We start from the raw sequence: 24,056 nt of genomic DNA, 5'->3' as shown, positions 1-24,056 counted from the left end.
CACCCAACCTTTGGACATGGAGGCCAATCCACCTAACCTGCACATCCTTGGACCGTGGGAGGAAACCCACGTAGACACGGGGAGTAAGTGAAAACTCCACGCAGGCAGTCACCCCAGGCAGTATCAAACCCAGGTTCCTGGTGCGGTGAGGCAGCAGTGCTATCCACTGTGCCACCGTGCTGCAAAATCCTCAAACGTCTTCCCCAACAGCACTCTGGGCATACCTACGTCACAAGAATGATTTGAGAAGGTGGCTCACCTCCAACGTTTGAGAGCAATTAGGGATGGGCAACAAATGTTGGGTATTGCCAGCGAGACTTGCATCTCCACGAAAGGGAAAAAGTCCCACAAAACAAGCCAATATTAAACTGGCAATCTGTCAGAGGAGGCAGCAATGGGCTGGTGCCGCAAATAGAAGCACGACACTTGACACTTACATTGTGATTTTAAATTTGTGAAACATCCCCAGGCATGTCACAGACAAAATGACACCAAGCCACAAGGGGTTTTTAGGACAAAAGCTTGGGTGAAGAGTGGGTTTGAATGAGTCTTAAAAGGAGAGAGAGAGAAAGAGGGAGCACGTGCAAGAAGAGAGTAGAAAGGTTTAAGAGAGGGAATTTCTGACCTTATGGTCTGGAAGGAATGGAGGCCGAGGTGTCAGAAACAGAGTTCTTCGAGGGTTGTAGGGAAGAGACTACAGAGATAACGTGGGGCACGATTATGGAGAAATTTGAACTCAATAAACTTGCAGGGGTCAGGGCTACTCCTGAAGTTAGGACCCGGATCTTTATTCTATTCAAAAATACTTTTTAAATTGTGAGGGCGCAGAGTCCAAATCTTGGGGAGGGCGAGTTATATGCACTACCTGTCATAATATCCACTCATGTATATAATGAGATGTAGACAGGCAGTGATTGACACACAGGATGACCAGTAAGCATACAACACAGTGCAGCCAATCACCAGACAGGACGCTACCACTATAAAGCCAGAGGGCACTAGGTTTCCCGCTCTCTCGGGACCCAGCCACTGAGACAGGCAGAGTCCACGAGCTAGCACAGTGCAAACACCATGCGGTAGCTAGTAAGTCTGGTCAGGCTAGTACAAGGTCTCCAGTCAGTTCAGTATAGTGTCAACCGACAGCTGAATATGTATATCAGTTCTATAGTTGAATAAAAGTGTTGGATCGTCTCCAGTGTTAGACGTCTGTTTCTAGCTTCCCTGCATCGAGTGCAGTCCACATCGAACCTACCTGCCTAACACAACACTACCCTCCTGCATTTTTGCACAAGAGGCAGTCATGGTGTCAGCCAGCTTCCAAATTCAGCCCTCTTCACCCCCCATGAAAAGGTTCTGCCCACATAGTACTCTGCATTATCCATCAGTTACATGAAGCTTTAGGAACTCCATAGTACACATCCTGTAATACTAAACCAATTATTTTTAATAGAAGGCGGAGGATAAAAATTCAAACGATACTGAGCTCATCTAACCTCAATGACAATCAGATAATCCATTTATGAAACTGGTTTAAAACTGTGTACACAAAATGATAAGGCGATACTGGGAACTAAATGATTAAGTAAGTGTTTGGAGATTGGGAAATATCAATAATCAGGCTACACCCTACATTTCTTTCATTTAAGGTGGAATGGCTCCTTTAAGGCCACCACCTTATAGGCTTGCTGTCCATGTGTATTGTTTCTTTATTTTACAGCCGAGAACAAATAATTTGTTCCCTTTCACTCACCTCTATTCCCCTCCCCCAACACAAAGATAGAGAAGCAAAAATGATACTGGAGGATTGGCCCAGAATGTTGCATTACACATCAGCCCAGTGAGCTACCCAGAGCTGCCAGTCCCAATTCAGGAACCTACTGAAGGTCACGTTGTATTCAGAAGGTCCATTTACCAGGCGAACAGTTTTAATACAAGAATGAAATATGGTGCTGTGCTTAAAATGTAGTCCATTTATTTCAGCTCTTGTTCTGCGTAAATTGGGCAGAATCAAGTGCATGTTTATCAGTTTACATGATAGCTAGGCTGGTAAATTTGTGCCGTTCACCTTCTGGTTATAGAACTTCCCGACATCAGAGGGAAAAATTGCTCAGCCTATCAACATACAAAATAAAAAGCAGTTCATCTTGGCCTGTATAAGACAACCAGGGCTGCATCCTCATTCTTAGTGGTGACTGAGGCTCCAACAGAGGAATGAAAAGATGATCTTCTAAACTAGCTGGTATGCTACTGAGGCCACTAGCGCCACTTCATTTATATTGACAGGCGTACAGGCCACCTCTAGCACAGCACGGTGTAATGGTCTTGATTATAAATATATGGAAATAGAGATGGATGCCAAAACTACTGTCATCTGGAAGATTCACTCCAAGCCACTCGCCATTCCTTCACGGTCGCTGGGTCAAAATCTTGGAACTCCTTTCCTAACAGCACTATGGGTGGACCTACACCACAGACTACAGCGGTTCAAGAAGGCAGCTCACCAGCATCTTTTAAAGGGCAATTAGGGATGGACAATAAATGCTGACCTTCCCAGAGACACCCACATCCCATGAATGAATAAAATAAAACCCTTTCAAAACACATTTGCAGAAGTAGGCCATTCAGGCCATCAAGCTTGCTCCACCATTCAATAAAATCATGGCTGATTGGATTGGAACCTCAACCCCACATTCCCGCCTACCCCCAATAACCTTTCACCCGTGTTAACCTTTCACCCCTTTGTTAATCAGGAATCTACCTATCTCTGCCTTAAAAATATTCAAAGACTCTGCTTCCACTGCCTTTTGAAGAAGAGTTCCAGAGATTCACAGCATTCCGAGAGAAAACATTTTTCCTCATCTCAGTCGTAAATGAGCAACTCCTTAATTTTTAAACAGTGACCCCTCGTTCTAGATTCTCCCACAAGAGGAAACATCCTCTCCACATCCATCATGTCAATACCCCTCAGAATCTTCAAAAGTTTTGGTCAAGTCACCTCTTACTCTTCTAAACTCGCGACACAAACCTAACCTCTCCAACCTTCCCTCATAAGACAATCCGCCCATTCCTGGCATTAGTCTAATAAACCTTCCATGAATTACTTCCAACACATTTATTTACAACTTTCCTTAAATAAGGAACGTGATGAATCAAGGAGACCAACTCTGGAGACAATGCTCCAGATGTGGTCTTGCCAATGCCCTATATAACTGAAGCATAGCCTCTCTACCTTTGTAATCAATTACTCTCACATTCTATTAGGTTTCTTATTAACTTGCTGGACCTGTATACTAGCCTTTTGTGATACATGCACTTGGACACCCAGATCCCTCCACCAAAGTTCTGCAATCTCTCACTATTTAGATATTATTTTTTATTCTTCCTTCCAAAATGGACAATTCCACATTTGCTCACATTATACTCTGCTTGCCAGATGTTTGCCCACCCACTTAACCCATCTAGGTCCCTTTGTAGCCTCCTTACGTCCCCTTCACATGTTACATTCCTACCCATCATTGTGCCATCAGCAAATTTAGCAACTGTACCTTCAGGTCCTTCATCCAAGTAATTTATACAAATTGTACCAAGTTGAGGCCCCAGCACCGATTCCCTGTGGCACACCATTCGTCACATCCTGCAAACCAGAAAGAGACCCATTTACACCAACTGTTTCCCATCAGCTAACCAATCTTTAAGCCGTGCCAATATGTTACGCATTACACCGTGAACTTATATTTTATGCAGTAACCTTTGATGTGGCACCTTATCAAACACCTTCTGGAAATCTAGGTACAGTACATTCACCAATTCCCCTTTATCCACAGCATATGTGATTCCTTCAAAGAACTCCAATAAATTGGTTAAGCATAATTTCCCTTTCACAATACCATGTTGGGTGCGATTCAGCTGAATCGGTGAATCGGGCGCGAGTTCTAAACTGGACTCCGCGCCAGGCGCGAGTCACCCAACACGCGGCACCTGGCGAGACCCAGATCTGAATATTCAAATTAGCCATACCGCTCATTTAAATACCCGGATGCCAGATTCACCCAGCACCCAGGACTCACTGGCCGTGCTCAGAAGACCTCACCAGGACACAGTTTAGTATTGGTTCACACAAACGTGGACCAATCGTAACAGCACCCAGGGTGGCCCGAGTGGCACGCCCCAGGGAGTCATGCTGGCACCGCCCACTAAGGGGGTGGGAGAAAGATCAGGGCTGCCAGACAAAGCTCGCCAGCAGGAAATCTCTCCAAGTCCGGCCTAGGAGGGAAGAAACTCTCCAAGGACAAGAAAAGCTGGCAAAGTCGGGTTAGATACTGGGACGTACTGGCGCTGGAGGGTGTGCAGAGGAGATTCACTAGGTTAATCCCAGAGCTGAAGTGGTTGGATTACGAGGAGAGGTTGAGTAGACTGGGACTGTGCTCGTTGGAATTTAGAAGGATGCGGGGGGATCTTATGATGTAAAATTATGAAGGGAATAGATAGGATAGATATGGGCAGGTTGTTTCCACTGGCGGGTGAAAGCCTCAAAATAAGGGGAAGTAGATTTAGGACTGAGTTTAGGAGGAACTTCTTCACCCAAAGGGTTGTGAATCCATGGAATTCCTTGCCCAGTGAAGCAGTAGGGACTCCTTCATTAAATGTTTTTAAGATAAAGATAGATAGTTTTTTGAAGAATAAAGGGATTAAGGGTTATGGTGTTCGGGCCGGAAAGTGGAGCTGAGTCCACAAAAGATCAGCCATGATCTCATTGAATGGCGGAGCAGGCTCGAGGGGCCAGATGGCCTACTCCTGCTCCTAGTTCTTTATGTTCTTATGCTCCTCAGTGCCACAGCCACCGAGAAACACCCCGCTAAACATACCATTCAGCGGGACTTCCGGTGACGGCACACTGGAGGGCTCCCGCTCGGGAATAGAAATTTTGGGGTTTGCCCCGGTCCCAGGGGCAACGGAGGCTGAAAAAGCTGTAAGGCACAGGGAGGAGAAATGTCCAAGCTTGGGGAAAAAAAACAGCTGTGAAAAAGGGGGTTAATGAAAGTCCGCCGGTGAGTGGAAGTCAGCGCAGGAACTGTAAGGAAAGCAGAGGCTGGAGCACCGGGAGGCCGCATCGCTCTCAGCATAAGAAATGACCAAAGTGATAGTTGTGGAACTTGAAAAACAGATCACAAAGCACATGAAAGCGATGGAGGCGGCGATGGGGGCGGTATTGAAAGTGCTGGTGGAGGAGGTGATTGCCCTGGTGAGGGCTGCGGTATCAAGCGCAGCGGCGGAGGTGCGAGAGCAAGGTGAGACACTGAAGGAAGTGGAAGAGACATTATCGCAGCACAGTGCTCAACTCACCTCGATGGGGAAGGAGTTGCGGAGGGTGATAGAGACCAACAAGGGTCTGCGAGCCAAAATGGAAGACCTGGAAAACAGATCCAGGCGGCAGAATCTGAGGATCGTGGGTCTGCCCGAAGGGGTGGAAGGCCCGAGGCCGACGGAGTATTTTGCCACGATGTTGGCAGAGCTATTGGGAGGGGGACGATCCCTCCCGGTATGAACTGGATCGGGCACATCGGTCGTGGAGGCCTATACCAGAGGCGAGTGAGCCGCCAAGAGTAGTGACTTTGTTTCCGTAGGTACAGCGTGAAGGAGAAAGTCCTGTGCTGGGCAAAGCAGAAGCGGGTGGTGAAGTGGGCTGGAGGCGGGCTGCCTTCAGCTGGGTGAAGAAGGCACTGTACATCAGCAAGGTGCAGTGCGGCATAGTATACCCAGCTAAGCTGAGGGTGACCTACAAATCCAAGGACTTTTATTTTGGGACGGCGGAAGCGTTTGCTAAGGCAGAAGGACTGTGGCAGAATTGAGAAATGGGACTGAGAGCGGGTCGTGTACCGATGTAGCCTCATGTAACTTTATTTTCACACTGCGTGTTGGTGTATGTACTAAATGAGTCGACGCTGTATATTTGGACAAGGGGAGAGATGGGACTTTCACTTGCAATGATGGTTCTTTGGGGCTTGGGTGTGTATGCGGGGGTTGTGCGCTAAAGGGGATTTCTTGGTTTTCCTGGGACCGGGCAAGGGGGAAGGAGACCTGGGCGGGGGCCTCCACGCTAGCCGGTTTAAGCCGGTCAGTGAACGGGAGTGAGGTTGGGGGGGGGGGGGGGGGGGGGGGGGGCTGCGGCCATCAGAGCCTGGCAGAACAGGTTTCGGTGAGTCTAGCCGGGGTGGAAAGTTGGGGGAAGGAACAGAGGTTAGGGGGAGGAGTTTACAAGAGGAAGGGGGTGGGGGTCTACAATTCATGGGTGCCATTCACGGTACTCTTTCGGGGATTGGATATTATGGGGTGTGTGTGTGTGTGTGGGGGGGGTGGACTATATATGTCAACGGTGACCAGGGGCGATTCCGGATTCCTTTTTCTTTTTTTTTCCCACCTTGGGAGGGTTAGTTTTATTTGATGCTTATAATGTCAGGTGGGCCGTTGTTTGGGGGATGTGGTGGGAGGATGGGATCGTTGTTGCTGGTAGGTGGATCAACATTGTATTCGTTACCATTTACTGTTTGTTGGTGGGGTGTAAATTCTGAAGAAAATGTGAAAATGGAGAATAAAATTATTATCGTTTTAAAAACATACCGTTCAGCGCACTTAACTGGAGTCCGCTGAATTGTGCCCATTGACATTGCCCGATTGCTTTGAACATTTCTGATGCCCTGCAATAACATTTTTAATAATTGCTTCTAACATGGCTTCCTACTGCAGATGCTAGGCTAACTGGCCTGTAGTTTCCTGCTTTCGGTCTCCCTTTTTGAATGAAGGACTAAATTTGCTATCTTGCATGCTAATGGAGCCTTCCCTCAATTTAGCAAACTTAAAACCAATGCATCAACTATCTCACTGGACCCTTCTTAGTGCTTTGCCAGTCCGCAGACCCAACAATTTGCTCAATGCCACTTCCCTGGTGATTGAGATTTTCCCCGAGTTCCTCCCGTTCTTCCATTTCCTGATTTACAGCTATTTCTGGAATGTTAATTGTGTTCCCTGTAGTGGAGACCGATGCGAAATACCTGTTCAATTCATCTACCATCACCTTACTTTTCATTATTAATTCCCCAGGTGCACTTTCGAGGACCAATGCTCACTTTGTTCATTCTATTTCTTGTTTAAATATCTATGGAAACTTGGACTATCTGTCTTTTTTTTTTAATTTAGAGTACCCAATTCATTTTTTCCAATTAAGGGGCAATTTAGCGTGGCCAATCCACCTACCCTGCACATCTTTGGGTTGTGGGGGTGAAACCCACGCAGACACGGGGAGAATGTGCAAACTCCACACGGACAGTGACCCAGAGCCGGGATCGTACCTGGGACCTCGACGCCGTGAGACTGCAGTGCTAACCCACTGCGCCACCGTGCTGCCCTTGATCTATCTCTTATAATGCTTACAGATAATGCCCATCTGACTATCTTTACGTTACTGGCTAAGTTTCTCTAATATTCTAGTTTTTCCCTCCTTATCAATCTTTTTCTCATTCTTTGATGTTCTTTATATTCTTTCAATCTTCTGACCTGCCAACCATCTTTGTGCAAATATATGCCATTTCTTTCAGTTTAATACTGTCTTGAACCTTTCAGTTCACCGTGGGTGATGGGTCTGCCCCTTGAAATGTTGGTTTTATTGGAATGTGTCTATTCTGTGTATTCACAAATATCCCTTCAAATGTCTGCCACTCAACCTCTATTGATCTATCCGTTAAGCACATTTTCCAGCTCACTTTAGCGAGCTCTGCTTTCGGGCCTTCATAATGTCCCATGTTTAAGTTTAAAATACTCGCCTTCGATGCTCTTCTCTCCCTCAAACTGAATGTAAAACTCAATCATATTATGGTTGCTGCTACCAAGGGGGCCTTCACAATGATGTTATCCATTAATCCTATCTTGTTGCACAATACCAGATGGAACGTGTTTGAGGAAACTCTCTCAAAAACAGTCTATGAATTCTTCATCCATGTTACTGCAGTGCATCTTGTAGGTGGTGCACATGGTGCCACTGTTCGTCAGTGGTGGAGGGTTGCCCATCTGATTTTTCCAGTCTATATGTAGATTAAAATCTCCCATGATTATCACTTCACCTTTCTGACAACCTCCCACGACCTCTTCTTTTACATTCAGTCCTACCATGTCGTTACAATTTTGGGGGGGGGGGGGGGGGGGGGGGGGTGTACACCACTCCCACAAGCGACTTCACGCCTTTATCATTTCAACCCAAACTACATCCTTGCTTCCGGAACTTTTAGGTCATCAACATCCTGGGGGTTACCACTGATCAGAAACAGAGCTGGACTCGCCACTGACGAACAGTGGCAGCCATTTGTGTACACCTTCAACAAGATGCACTGCAGTAACTCACCAAGGCTTCTTAGACAGCACCCTCCAGACGCATGACCACTACCATCTAGAAGGACAAGAGCAGCAGCTACCTGGGAACCCCACCACCCGGACATTCCCCTCCCAAGTCACTCACCACCCTGACTTGGAAATCGGCAGCGCGGTAGCACAGTGGTTAGCACATTCTCCCTGTGTCTGCGTGGGTTTCCTCCAGGTGCTCCGGTTTCCTCCCACAAGTCCCGAAAGATGTGCTTGTTAGGTGAATTGGACATTCTGAATTCTCCCTGTGTACCCGAACAGGCGCCGGAATGTGGCGATGAGGGGATTCTCACAGTAACTTCATTGCAGTGTTAATGTAAGCCTACTTGTGACAATAATAAAGATTATATTGCCGTTCCTTCACTGTCACTGGGTCAAAATCCTGGAATTCCCTCCCGAACAGCACAGTGGGTGTACCTACACTTAAGGGACTGCAGAGTTCATCTGAAGGGCAACTAGGGAGGGGGGTCAAAATCCTGGAATTCCCTCCCGAACAGCACAGTGGGTGTACCTACACTTCAGGGACTGCAGAGTTCATCTGAAGGGCAACTAGGGAGGGGCAATAAACGCCAGCCTAACCAGCGACGCCCACATCCTGTGAATGAATTTTTAAAAATCCTTCTCTAATGTGCCAATATCATCATTAATGAACTGAGCCACCTTTCCACCTTGTGCCATCTCCTGCACTTCCTAAATGTCATGTACTCTTAAATATTCAGGTCCCAATCTATGTCATCCTGTAGCCATCTCTGTAATGGCTATCAGGTCATACTTATTTATTTCTATTTTCACTATCAGTTCATCTGTCTTGCTTCAAACGCTATGTGTATTTAGATACAGAGGGTGGGATTCTCCAGTCACACCCACCCAGCGGTCAATGGACCTTTACATGGTCCGCATCCCGCCCGTGGCGATTTTGCAGGGGGCGGGGCGGAAGAATCCAGCCCAAAGTCTTCTATCTTTACCTGATTTACCTCAGATTTGTACTCTGTCCCTTCCTGTCACAGTCTATTAATCATTTCCCATATTAGTACCTTTCTCCCTTGCCTAGTCTACTCTTTGGTATACCACACCTTCCCAAATTTGATCTCTTGCCCCCACTATTCAGTTTAAAACTCTCGCTACTTCCTTAGTTATGCAGCTTGCTCAAACATCAGCCCCACCACGGTTCAAATGTAGACCGTCCTAACTGTATGGACCCCACTTTCCCCAGTACTGGTGCCAGTACCACACAAACCAGAACCCACCACTGTTTGAGAGCCATGCATTCATCTTTCTAATTCTTAGTTGTTCTGTGTCAATTTGCACATGGTTCAGGTAATAATATCATCGAAGTTATTACCCTGTGAGGTTCTGCTTCTTAATTTGGTGCCTTGCTCCTCACATGGGCCGAGTAGAATCTCCATCCTCATCTTGCCTATCTCGTTGGTACCTACATGAACTACAACTACTGGATCCTCCCCATCCCACTGCAAGTTCCTCTCCAGCCCAAAGTAATTGGCTTGCGGCCTGGCACTGGGCAGGCAACACAGCAGTCTGGACTTTTGTTTGTTGCGACAGAGAAGTGTCAAACCCCCTCACATTACTGTCCCCCTACTACCACGACATTCTTACGTACTCTAACCCACTTTAAAGGCTTCCTGTACCACAGTGCCCTGATCAGTCAGCCCATCCACCCTGCAGCCCCCTCTCTCATCCAAACAAGCTGAGCCTCAGACCTATTGGATAATTGCAGAGGCGGACACTCCTGCACTGCTGCCCTCTGGGTCCCAGTCACACCCTCCTGTACCTGACCACTTTACAAACAAGACCCTATCCCAAGGGATGCAACCACCCCCTGAAACAAAATGTCCAGGTAACCCTCTCCCTCCCCGATGTGTCGTAGTGTCCGGAACTCAGCCCCCAGCTCAATGACTCCAAGCCAAAGCGCCTCAAGCTGTAAATACTTACTGCACACGTGTTTGTCCAGGATCACTTTTTTTTCCTTTTTTAAATTTAGAGCAACAAATTCATTTTTTCCAATTAAGGGTCAATTTTAGCGTGGCCAATCCACCTACCCTGCACATCTTTGGGTTGTGGGGGTGAGACCCACGCAAACACGTGGAGAATGTGAAAACTCCACACGGACAGTGACCGAGAGCTGGGATCGAACCCGGGTCCTCGGCGCAGTGAGGCATCAGTGCTAACCACTGTGCCACCGTGCCGCCTGGATCACAATATTCTCCAGGATCCTCCACAGGCAGTATCTGTGACATATCACCTGTCCTGCCATCCTTAAATGTGTTCTGAATAATTACTTAATTATTTACAGTGCTCTTCATATATTTTATTAACTTACCACCAAGTGGTGTACTAATAGAGTAGAACTTACCAGATTCTCACCTTTCCCTCCAGTATCGAAAAATCAGGCTTCGGAATTAATCATGGTCGGTTTTTTTCCCCCCACACACTCTTAGCTGCCTTTTGTCTACAGGTGATTTCATGCGAGCAAGTTTTATACGTGGCACTTTTACACGTTTGTTTGACAAGTGGAAGGTGTGTCAGAGCTAGGAATTCTTGAGCAACTGTAATACCAAAACCTACTTCCAAATGCTTCAAGCATTTCTGTGTCGCAACATGGCAAAGTTACGCAATGCTCTGCTTAAAGGACACGTTTTAAATCAGCGTCGCCCAACAACAATCACCGACCAGGGACAAATGTGGCTGTGGTGACACCATTTTAGCCCCAAGCACTAATTTAGTGGAAGACATAGTACATTCACTCAGATAACACAGGAACATTACACTTCAGAGTTTATTTTCCTCAAACATCTACCACCATTCGGAAAACAAAGGAGTAAAACCACTCACTCTAAAAAACACTCACTCGGTTTTTCATCGTACCATATTGCTAACAACTGCATTCAGTGAAACAATTTCAAGTACTTCAACAAAACAGAGTTTCAAGCCCACATGTAAAAACCATGAAGTACGAGTGTGTAGATCACAGGCCTAACAGTGTCTATTATTCAATTTCTTTATAAGACAGTCATCTGCAGTTAGCTTATTGGTTAGCTTGCGACTGCAAGTCATTGTCTTGCTTAAAAACCATTCTTGCGGACACTGCAACATGAATGAGGGAATATCGGCCTTGTGATTCCCCACAGAGTAAGCTCAATTCCATCTTTTCACCGTGTAGTTGCTTTGTGGAGATCATACATCAAAAGGGCCCTTTCACCTGCTGTGCAGAACTGAGATAGCCCTCCATACCTTCTGCTGGAGTGCAAATACACTTGGCTAGCGCACTACAATTAATTCATCAACTTATTCATAGAATCCCTACACAGTGCAGAAGGAGGCCATTCAGCCCATCGAGTCTACACTGGCCCTTTGAATGAACACTCCACCCATGTCTCTCCCCCCCTTATCCCTGTAACTCCATAATATAACCTGCATATCCCTGGACTCAAAGGGGCAATTTATCATGGTCAATCCACCTAACCTAGACTGTGGGAGTAAACTGGAGCACCAGGAAGAAACCCACACAGTCACGGGGAGAACGTACAAACGTATAATAATAATAATCTTTATTGTCACGGTAGGCTTACATTAACACTGTAATGCAATGAACTGTGACAATCCCCTAGTCGCCACTCTCTGCTGTCCGTTCAGGTACACAGTGGGAGAATATCTAATTAATCTAACCTGCACGTCTTTCGGGATTTGTGGGAGGAAACCGGAGGAAACCCACGCAGACACGGTGGGAACGTGCAGACTCCACACAGACAGTGACCCAGCGGGGAATTGAACCTGGGTCCCTGGTGCTGTGAAGCAATAGTGCTAACCACTGTGCTACCATGCTGCCCATACTGCATCTGCCAGTTTTTTTGCCCATTCACTTAACCTATCTACAGACTCTGTACTCCTCACAACCTGCTTTCCTATCTATCTTCGTATTATCAGCAAATTTTGCTGCACTTTGTCCCTTCCCAAAGTCATTATTGTAGACTGTAAATAGCCACGGCCTCAGCACTAGTCTCTGTTGGATCCCACCAAGTAGATAGCCAACCTAAAACTGGCCCACTTATTCTGACTCTGCTTCCTGTTAGGTAACCCTCTATCCTTGTTAATACATTACCCCCAACATCATGAACTTTATATTGGGCCATAATCTTTTCTATGGTAGCTTTAACAAATGCTTTTTGGAAATCCACATCTACGGTTCCCCTTTAATTATCCTGCTTGTTACATCCTCAAAGAACTCTAATAAATTTGTTTAACACGATTTTCCTTTCATAAAACCACTTGTCATTATGATTTCTTAAATGCCCCGCTACTACTTCCTTAACAATGGATTTTAGCATTTTTCCCAATGACAGATGCTAACTGGCCTAGTTTCCTGCTTTCCACCTCCCTCCTTTCTTGGATGGCAGTGTTACATTCTCGAAGAGTACAACCAACACATCCATCTCTGCAGCCACTTCTTATAGAATGCAGGCTATCAAGTCTCAGGAACGTGGTCAGTAGCCCCATGTGTTTTCCTAGTATTTTTTCTCCACTGATCAGTTCCTCTGTCCCTTTTGATTTTCTATAATTATTGGGATGGCTTTCGTATCTTCTACCATGCAGTCAGACAAGTGTTTAAAATACTTCTTCAAATTCTCTGCCATTTCCTGGTTTCCCATTATTAATTCCCCAGTCTCAACCACCAAGGGACCAATACTTAATTTAGCTACTTTTTAAATACACGAGAGAAACCCTTACTGTTAGTGTTTTTTAATTTGTTAGTTTACCCTCATATCGCGCAGTGGCTGGAACTGCTGCCTACGGCGCTGAAGACCCAGGTTCGATCCCGGCCCTGGGTCACTGTCCATGTGAAGTTTGCACATTCTCCCTGTTTCACCCCCACAACCCAAGGATGTGCAGGATAGGTGGATTGCCCACGCTAAATTGCCCCTTAATTGGAAAAATGAATTGGGTACTCATTTATTTTTTAAAACGTTGACCGTCATATTCTCACTTTATTGCTTTTTGAGTCATCCTTTGCTGGTTTCTAAAATATCCCCAATCCTCTGGTCTTAAACAAAAGGGCATTTGTCTGCCTTTTCTTTCAATTGGTACCATACTTTAGCCACGGATGGTTCACCCTTCTTTTAGAGTCTCTCTTTCTCAATGGAGTATATCTTCATTGGAGATTCATAAATTATCTCTTTAATTGTCTGTATCTGCTGATCAACTGTCTTACCTTTGAAACCTATTTTCCCAGCCTATTTTAGCCAACTCCCATCTTCATACCTTTGGAATTGCTTGTGTTTATGTTTAAGGAGCTGGTTTTAGGGGCTGGTTTAGCACAGTGGGCTGACAGCTGGCTTGTAATGCAGAACAAGACCAGCAGCGCGGGTTCAATTCTCGTTCCAGCCTCCCCAAACAGGCGCCGGAATGTGGCGTCTAGGTGCTTTTCACAGTACCTTCATTGAAGCCTGCTTGTGACATGTGGTAGTAGAGGTATTACGGTACCTGGTAATGATGGAACACCATTGGTAGAAACTGTATGCTTCCTATTGGTCAAGATGTATGGTAGCACCGCCCTGCTAGGCGGGGTATAAGAGCCCGTGCCACCCCAGCAGCCCTCATTCTGTACCTGAGCTGCTGGGGGAAACATCTAGCTTATTAAAGCCTTCAGTTGGACTACAACCTCGCTTTAGTGATCATTGATCGTGCATCATGACAATAAACGATTATTATATTATTATAAAACATTAATTGCAGATGCAAGCTTTCCACCCTCAGACTGAATGTGAAATTCTATCATTCGCCCCTACAGGTTGACCAATAACAACAGATAAAAGAAAACTGGTTTTCCATCAATAAAATTTTATGGAGCTCGAAAAACAAATAAAATTGCCGCGACACCCTCGTACATAATATGTCCTTGAGGTTATATCACAATGGGTGTAACAACATTTGTGCACCATTCAGTAACATGTAAAGCTGAACCTTTGGGCAATACCCAACTCTGGTGTAACAACCTGCTGTATCAGAAAAGTAAGCCATGGACTCATGCCAATTCTTCGACACACCAAGATCCCAATCTCGCCATGCTTTCACAAAGAGCAGGTCAGTGGACGCGGATTGTAAACAAAGGCGCCGGTTATGGAGTTGCAGTTCATCCGAACCCTTGGCCCAAAACGAATGCATTCAGGATTAGAACAGTGATAAATCCGCATTTCCATTCAGTTCCAACAAAAGCTGCTTTTGTTGGATGAACGAGGCAGAGTAGTGCGACAGATTATAAAACTGGAATTGTCTTTGGGCAAAGACAGGTGAGATAAACAAGTCTTGTTTTGAGTGCAAACACCTACTTCAAATGAAAATGACTCCGCTTGTGTAGATAAGTCCTAGTCCCATCAGGACAAATGGAAAATATCAAATTGAATTTACTACCTGTCACTTTGAGAAAGAGTCAGGCTTTTTACCTGTAATAGCTGTCCCATCCGAGGGATTCAAATCTAATCGAGTCAAATCTCTTTTGGCTAGGGCCAGGTTTCTGATGTCGTTTCCATCTGCAGTTCCTTTTGTCTCTGGTCTCTTGCTACACAAAGTAATTGGAACTGGATCGGTTTGATTAATTGAATACTGGGACTGGTGCCTCATGCTCCTCAGATTTACTACTCCAATAAGCAGCTATATGTATTAGGCGAGTGGGGGAAAGAGCAGTTGGGCTCCAAGTATGAAAGGTATTTGGGGTCCTTTGCATTCTTCCTCACTGTGTTTATCCCCCCACAACAGATTAAAAACAAATTCTGCTTCTCCCCCCTGTCAGACTGCACTGGGCCGGCACAGTGGTTAGCACTGCTGCCTCACAGTGCCAGGGACCCAGGTTCAATCCCGGCCTGAGGAGACTGTGTGGAGTTTGCACTGTCTCACCGTGTCTGCGTGGGTTTCCTCCGTGTGCTCCAGTTCCTCCCACAGTCCAAAGATGTGCAGGTTAGGTAGATTGGCCATGCTAAAAAAAACTGCCCTTGGTGTCCAGGGATGTCCAGGTTAGGTTATATGTTGATGGGGTGACGGAGTGGGCCTAGGTGGCGTGCTCCTTCAGAGGTCGATGCAAACTCAATGGGCCGAATTAACTCCCTCTACGCTGTAGAAATTCTATGATTTTCCAGTACCAATATATTTTGATCTAGTTGTATGTTTTGTTTCTGTATTATGGTGAGTTTTACCAGAAGTTCCATATTTGGGTGGGACCTGACATAGGCCCCTGCCCTGACCCCATGCATGTTATACCCAAAATTGCTTTTATGCAAAACATTTCCATAATGGACTTATTGAAGAGCTATTGAAGTGGACTATGAATTTTCTTTTTAATTTAGAGTACCCAATTCGTTTTTTTTGTTCCAATTAAGGGGCAATTTAGCGCGGCCAATCCACCTACCCTGCACATCTTTGGGTTGTGGGGGGTGAAACCCAGGCAGACACGGGGAGAATGTGCAAACTGCACACGGACAGTGACCCAGGGCCAGGATTCGAACCCGGGTCCTCAGCACCGTACTCCCAGTGCTAACCACTGTGCCACATGCTGCCCTCGGACTATGAGTTTTTAGCAAATAATTGAAGTTATTGTATTTGTTAATCTGCAGATTTATTATTGCTTCGGTGTGGTTTTACTTCTTGGTAATAGTTTAGCCTGATCTACATGATCTGTCAGCATGCTGTCTTTCTGCTCATTTGTCAAGATTAGGAATACATTATGCCTGTCCGATTTGCTGTGCACATCCTAATAGTCTAAAAGATTTATCATTGAATCTGTGGTACAATATTTCAGTTATTTCACATATACGATCAAGTTTCAGTTCAGAGGAAGCATGGGGCTGTCCAGGCGAAGCTAACTTTTGTGGAAAATTTAAGAATACTGGAAAGTACCTTGAATTGTAAATGCTGCATCAACTCCATATTAGCCCTGTACTTGATTATATCCCAGGGGATAGGTAAGAGTTAAAGAAAAAAAGAATGGTTACTACACAAGCATTACGATTCAAAAAGGTTCAGGAGAAAACACTAAAAATCTTACCAAAATAGCATAGTGCACAGCATAATATCGTCACGTGGCAAAAAAATAAACGCTGACCCATATTTCTCCACACAACAAATTCGCACCCAAGGGATTGTGGAGGATATTAGGGTGATACTACTGCAAAGATAATGGCAGAACCTACGTATAGACAGCATCTTTTAAAGGCTTCAGGGCAACTTCTCCAATGACAAGTACATTTACTGAAATGACAGCAGAGTCCTTGCTCTGGTACAGCAACAGGAGCAATTTAGGTCATCTGTAGAATCATAGAATCCCTACAGTACAGGAGGCCATTCGGCACATCTGACCCTCCGAAAGAGCACCCTACCTCTGCCCACTCCCCTGCCCTACCCTGGTAACCCCACCTAATCTGGACATTAAAAGAGGCAATTTATCGTGGCCAATCCACCTAACCTGCACATCTTTGGATTGTGGGAGGAAACCGGAGCTGGGGAGAATGTGCAAACTCCACGCAAACTCCACACAGACAGTCACCCAAGGCTGGAATTGAACCCGGGTCCCTGGCGCTGTGAGACAGCAGTGCTAAACACTGCCACCATGCCACCCCTCACCAGTAGTTGAACCAGTTTGTCCTAAATTGATGCGCATCGCATATTTCAAAACCAAAAATATACTAGGAATTATTGAAATCTGGAGATCCCAATTTCCAGTTTGGTCAGAGGTTTGTTTTCAACTAATATAGCCATTCCGGGCTATATTTGTACTAATGATGCCAGGTTTTAACCCACAGGCTAATGCCAAACCTGTTCTGAACAAACAAGATGACGGTAACTGAGTGGCTGGCATTACGTCTACACTGACCACACCTGGTATTGTAAGGGAATCATTTTCTATCTGCACAATAAGTGTCAGATTAAATGGAAAATGCTGCAAAGGTAACATTCAGGTTGGCAACATGCTCAATTCAAGTTCTAGTTATATGTTAATTTCAATGACTTGTGTCAGCTGACCTCACATACACCAATGGACTACCACTCAGTCCCAGACAATGCCATTAACTAGAAGAGTTCAAAAACAAGACAACAAAAAGACATTAACCTTACTAACCTCACCCAAGCACAAATTTCACTCAGCCCACAGAATAGCTGGTGTGGGAAACAGAAAATTCTGCAATGTTGCAACAGGGACTTCTGACGAACACAATTTGGGGGCAATGTAGAAGGAGCTTTACTCTGCATAAAACCTGTGCTAGGGGTGCTGTTTTCATTTCCCAGCTTGAACACCTTTCATCTGGAGCAAAATATTTGCCAACTATAAAACAAGCTCCCCCCCCCCATTTAAAAAGGCTTTAAAATGACTCAGAACTGGCTTTGAACGTGTCTTTTGAGAAGACATACGGTGTAATTTTTTAAAAAAGCATCAGTGGGAGCACAGTGGGTGTTGTGAAAGCTTAACTGAAGAATGAGATCATAGACCGAATCCTACAATCAAGCTGCCTCTCAATTACAACCCACTACATAACCACAGCCATTCCAGCTAGACAGACCTACCATGAGAGCTTACACACACCATATTGCTTTTTAAAAAATATTAAAAATCAAAAAGGTTTTAGAATTATCTCTCGCCATCTTTACTTTCAGCAGTTGATTGCAATGTGACATTCAGTTCAACCACAGTCAACTGTCAGTTTTATCATGGCAGGGTGAGCAGTGTCCACACCTTGCCACCCACCTCCAGAAAACTGTGACTTCTGTCCAGTGACTGGTCACAAACTCTGATCACAATGATTACTGCCCTTTCAGTCCAGTTAGAGTCAAAGGAAGAGTCAAAGGAACCAGTCCTCCAAAAAGTGTCACAGATGGGAGGCCAGCCTTCAACAATTGGTGGAAATTAGTGCAATGCACATTCAGTCTGAAGTTGTAATTGTTGTCACGATGTACTCCGGAACATACGGCAGTCCAACTGGTTCTTTTCTACCTGGACTGTAATTGCTCACTTGAGGGTTTTTCTGCTTTAATGAGACTAAGCATCTCATCCATTCACATTGAATGTGAACATAAAGTCAGGCACCCTATTCCACAATTTTGCTAATATCAGTCACTCTCCATAATTCATTCGAGAACAAGGAGCTGATTTAACATTGATCAATGTGAATTGGGGCATTCTATACTACCAGATGGACACGACACAATCCACCAGGGGATTAGCATACTGCACTGTACCTTTTCACCCATCTTTCTGAAAGCCAAGTGGCCACCAACCATTGACCGATAGGAGAGATGTCACCTGCTGGCCAACTTGTACAAAGTAGTCCTCATATTGTTACATTTTTCAGGATAGACAAGAGAAACAGTGGGTCTCATACATGTTTTCTCGTAATTGCTTTCCCAGGATTCGGGCTAATTGTTAGCCCTGGCCTTGGGAAGAGCAAAAGGCACCAGTTTCAGTATTCCAGGAGATACGGTCAATTTACAAAATCGGCCACCAAATCTCTTACAAGTACTGGGCAAGGCGTTGGAGAAAGTCTCCTGCTTGCGCCAGTAGATATTCATGACTCCAGGGCACTATGACATTCCTCCCTCACCATTACCAAAAATAGACTCACTAATCATTAATTTCATTGCTACTTGCGAGATGTTCCTTAGCATAGAATGGCCATTACGTCCGGTTACACAGAGATTGCACTTCCAAGAAGCAATGAATGGTGTGACATGTGATGCTCGCCGAGGTATTTTAATGCCTCAGCAAATAACACGGGTTCTATGAGTGATGCATGGACGGTTATGCAAGTTTTTTCTGGAGTTTCTTTGTAAATTCAATTTATAAATCAGAATCCACCCGCACAGAAAGTTCAATTGAAATAACTATGCCACTTTCTAGGGCAAGTCCAACATTAAATTGAAAAAATGTCCGAGTATCGCTAAAGTGTTTGAATTACTATAAAGAACACCATAATTTCTATTGACTTATTTCTGTTGGTTTTCTAACCTGTAAAATTGTAGTTCTCACATCATATGTGCGAAGGTGATGACTTAGAATCCCTTTGTCTCCTTTGCCACATTTTTCTTTCTGCCAACCATTTCTGGACAGGTTTTCTCCTCAAAAGGTGAAGTTCTAGGGGCAACAACACATTTTCCACTCTCTTGATCCAGTATATAAAAGGCACAACCAGCTGCCTAGTAACACTCACAAATTTACTGCCAAGTCAAAGGCAGTTGTGTGCAGTGGGCTTGTGTCCACAAAAAGCTGGCTTGAGACTGCAAAACCTGATGCCAGCAAAGCCCATTGAAAATAAATCAAAATCAAAAAAGGTGATTTATAAACAAATTGTGCCATAATCATAATTTGTGCATTCAATTGTCTTGCAAGATTAATTACCATGCAAGACGCCAATAGACCATTTCTTGTATCTTCATTAAAAAAAAAAAAAATTCCTTTCAAGCTAAGAATCCCATAAAAGTCAGTTACTTCTGAAAATAAGTAACTTTGTAACAGCTTTCTATTGTGTCACAGGGGAGGCGGTGGCATTGCTACTGGACTAGTAATCCAGCTCTGGGGTTCTGATTTCAAATCCCACCATGGCAAATGGCAAAATTTGAATTCAATGATGACGACAAAACCAGTGTCGATTGTCGTAAAATCCCATCTGGTTCACGAATGTCCTTCAGGGAAGGAAATCTGCCGTCCTTATCCGGTCTGGCCTACATGTGACTCCCGACCCCACACAACGATGCAGCCGACTCTTAACTGCCCCTCTGAAATGGCCTAGTAAGTCACTCAGTTCAAGGACAATTACTGATGGACAACCAATGCTGACCCAGCCTGTGATGCCCACATCCAAAGAACAAATTTAAAAAAAAGATTGGTAGAATTTGTAGTGGAACTGGTTACAAATGGATATGAAGTCTCATGCACGTAGGATATGGAATTTGTTCCGCACACCCAAGATAACAGCTTGGCTGGGTCAAGAGTTTATAGTATCAGCAAGCATACGGTTGTAACCATAAACTAGTTAGTGGCATACTTCATAATGCTTTGTGTGAGAGGAAAGAAAAACAAGCAAACTTTAGTTGGCGACAATCCTGGATTTGAAGGCTGGTGGCTCAAAATCCACTTTTGGGTACAACATAGCTTAGTCTGGCACATCGGTGTACTACATTGTCAGAGTAATGTCTTTTGGTGAGGCATTAAAACTGAGGTTTTGTCAGCGTGTTTAGGTGGATGTTAAAAATCCCATGGCCTAGTGCTGTCCTGACCAATAATGCCCCATCAGCTATGCCTGTAAAAAGCATTATTTCATCATTATTTGCAGAATCTTGCTATGGACAAGATGACTATTTTTCCGACATAATTCAGTCTGTGCAATACTTAGATACTTTTGAATAAATGCAAGTTTGGAGAACATGTTTACGAACAGAATTTGAAAGGTTGTTATTGCTGCTTATGCTAATCTATTTCTGCCCATGAAACCTGATGAGTGTCCTCACTGAATGTCCCGGATAGTACAAGAGTCAGAACTTAATTTCTCCCTCCTTAACTCATCAGCTAACTGAGCAAAGACTTGGAAATCAAACCAGAGGCCAACCTGCTCAGCGGCACAGTAACATAGAACGATACAGCGCAGTACAGGCCCTTCGGCCCACGATGTTGCACCGAAACAAAAGCCATCTAACCTACACTATGCCATTATCATCCATATGTTTATCCAATAAACTTTTAAATGCCCTCAATGTTGGCATTGCATGTAACTTTATGGACATTCACTTATAAAACTATTTTAATCTGGGCATATTTGGAACCCAGAGCTTCCAAAACAATACCACCTTGCCCACGATTAGTTTTCATTAAAAAAATGTTACATTATTTTTTAAAATGGATTATGGTCTCACTTCGAAAGACCAATAAAGTCAAGAATTCACAACAGAACCATCAAACTCTTGTTTAAAAACAATTTTCCAACTTACCCGAAATCATCTAAATTTAACAAACACTTTTTGAGCAGCAAACATTCAAAGCTTCGAACAGTTCAATCCCATTGCATCAAATGCATTCTCCAGCCACGCGTGTGGAATGGACATCTACCAGGAACAGGAAACACAAAACTACAAACCCCAAAGATCAGCTACAAGAGTGTAACTTTTCCTTAAAGACAGCATGTTGGAAGGTTCCGGAAAATATGTCACTCAGGAAACTTCATGAAAAAAAGACTTACCGAGGAGAATGAAGTGTCACCCGTCACGGAAATGACACAGTCATTCCCTCGTTAAATGTCAATTTCCCCTTCCTTGAAATAAGAATTGGAATTTTTAAAAAAAAGTTTCATGGTCAATAAATATGTATCCTGGCACAAGGGGATTCCCTGAGTCAATCACAATTCAGTTTCACTTCGGTTACAACTTTTAAAACATGACTTGTTACAAAAGAGTTACCCAACCCGCTATCTTAACCAGAAGAATAGAAACAAGAGCAGCAACTCAAGTACCTTAAATCCGAGCGGAAGCAAATGTAGGAAGTGTAGAAAACTTCAGACTGTCCTAATCCTGTACAAACAATTCACCAGACTGACACTGAGCGAATGGCAAAGGGCGGGCAAGCAAATGTCCAAAGTCATGGGGGTGAACCCACCCTGACTGCTAAAGATATGGAGAAAGAGTAACAAGAGAGAGACTGCAGCTTCTCGAACGGTTGCAGCAGGTGTAGAGCTGACTGCACAGCTCACAGTTTCTGTCAGGTCCTAGCTCCTTCCCTCGCAAAAGGAAACTCACGATTTCAAAAAGCACTTCGTCTCAAAAAGACAACTTTTCTCTCCCCCCTTCAACCAAATGGAAAATAATGGGGAAAAATTACATGTGGGTAAAATAACGTTTGTTTGTGGCAAGGTCCAATTCACAACTGGGAGGCAGAACAGCCAACATTGGGGGAATGTTAGGTATGAAATTTGTGATTTGAACTCATTTAGCGCCTTCTAAAGTCTCTCAGGCTGAACTTCACAGCCATTGACTTTCTTTGAAGGGCATTGTTACTGGTTGAACATCACAACTATTTTGTAAATAGCAAAGTCCCACAAGTGGAAATGAGATGAAAAAATATTGTGTTTTTTAAAATCTGATGACATTGAGAGGGGAATATTGGCCAGGACAGCAGAACCTCTTTCTTCAATAAGGGTTGGGGTACAGGCGCTAAACATCGGATGGGTGATCTAGGGTCGATGTGCTAAAAACAAAATCCAAGAGTTCATGTTGAAATTGGGATTGTGTGTGAGTCTGTTTCCTTTTTCTCTCTCTGTTGACTTTATCGAGAACAAATATTGTAGCCACTGAAAGCAACATTGGTGATTTCCTCAGGACGGTTTGTGAACCTGTGAGTTTCTGATTTTGTTATAGGGGCACACAGAAGAAATCGTCAACAAGTGGCCACCCGAACAGGATCTGCGTTAGGACCCTGTGGTTGCCAGAGCTTTCTCAGCGTTGGTTCAGGTGTGTAATCTTTCAGGCATTGCTCTCATAATCACCACAATAAAGCTCAAGTTGACCTGCCCACTGTTAATTGCTTCCTACCGACTGAATCAAATGGGTGTAGCAAACTTCTGAAGGGAAAATAATGGGTGTGCTGGAGAAGAATTGGTAAACAGGAAAGACTTTTATTAAAATCGTGTAAAGCTAATTAATTGATTCTTACACTTTGTTGTGCAAAGATTCAGAATGTGTATGTGAATGTTGAAGGTAAAATAATCAATTTTTCCCTTGATTTGAAGGGCCTACAACAAAGGGGCATAAATATAAAATTGAATACGTTCGTAGAGTTGCCAAACGTTTTTTATGCAGTGGATTCTGAGCTCTAGAATGCATTACTGGAGGTAATACATTGAACATACAGTGCAGAAGGAGGCCATTCGGCCCATCAAGTCTGCACCGACCCACTTAAGCCCTAACTTCCACCCTATCCCCGTAATCTAATAACCCCTCCTAACCTTTTTGGACACTAAGGGCAATTTAGCATAGCCAATCCACCTAACCTGCACATCTTTGGACCGTGGGACGAAACCCACGCAGACACGGGGAGAGCGTGCAGACTCCGCACAGACAGTGACCCAGTGGGGAATCGAACCTTGGACCCTGGCACTGTGAAGTCACAGTGCTATCCACTTGTGCTACCGTAGTCATAGATCATCATAGAATTTACAGTGCAGAAAGAGGCAATTCAGCCCATCGAGTCTGCACCGGCTCTTGGAAAGAGCATCCTACCCAAGGTCAACACCTCCACCCTATCCCCATAACCCAGTAACCCCACCCAACACTAAGGGCAATTTTGGACACTAAGGGCAATTTATCATGGCCAATCCACCTAACCTGCACATCTTTGGACTGATTCAAGGAAGAACCATGTCAACATTTAAGAATAGGTTAGATGAGGATTTCCGGTTGCAGTATGTAGGTGGAGGTTGTATGTTTGATGGCTCCTGCCAGAGCTGTCTTTTAGTCCAGTTTTTGGTGAAGATTTGTCTGTGAGAAGCTGTGGGAAGGTTTAGGGCATTTATAGAATGTCAAAAACCAGCAAGAATAATCCAGGGAAGAAGGTAGCGAGTGAAAGTCCACCACCGATAGTGGTGAGGGGTGCAGTGGGAGGAAAGATG

General features: G+C 44.5%; 2 protein-coding genes across 8 annotated transcripts in view; one reads left to right on the top strand and one right to left on the bottom strand.

Annotated features, from left to right (window-relative positions):
* The window catches only part of LOC140405471 (polypeptide N-acetylgalactosaminyltransferase 6-like), a 94,398-nt gene extending 72,282 nt beyond the window's left edge, over window positions 1-22,116 (bottom strand). For 2 of the 7 annotated variants that reach the window (XM_072493939.1, XM_072493943.1), the window contains exons 1-2: window positions 21,906-22,116; window positions 3,546-3,634 (exon numbers count right to left, since the gene is read on the bottom strand). The gene's annotated coding sequence lies outside the window, so the exon portion shown is untranslated. Of the gene's footprint in view, window positions 1-3,545; window positions 3,635-10,780; window positions 10,904-21,387; window positions 21,504-21,905 lie in introns of those variants that run through there. The other 5 variants (XM_072493940.1, XM_072493944.1, XM_072493942.1 and 2 more) reach the window with 3 other exon arrangements.
* A 694-nt stretch (window positions 22,117-22,810) lies between these two features.
* Window positions 22,811-24,056, top strand: part of LOC140405338 (uncharacterized) — a 73,536-nt gene continuing 72,290 nt past the window's right edge. The window contains exon 1 of the mRNA XM_072493628.1: window positions 22,811-22,899. The gene's annotated coding sequence lies outside the window, so the exon portion shown is untranslated. The remainder of the gene's footprint in view (window positions 22,900-24,056) is intronic.

Source organism: Scyliorhinus torazame, chromosome X (assembly GCF_047496885.1).
Source record: "Scyliorhinus torazame isolate Kashiwa2021f chromosome X, sScyTor2.1, whole genome shotgun sequence".
Taxonomy (NCBI): Eukaryota; Metazoa; Chordata; class Chondrichthyes; order Carcharhiniformes; family Scyliorhinidae; genus Scyliorhinus; species Scyliorhinus torazame.
This window is presented reverse-complemented; position numbering and strand designations above follow the sequence as displayed.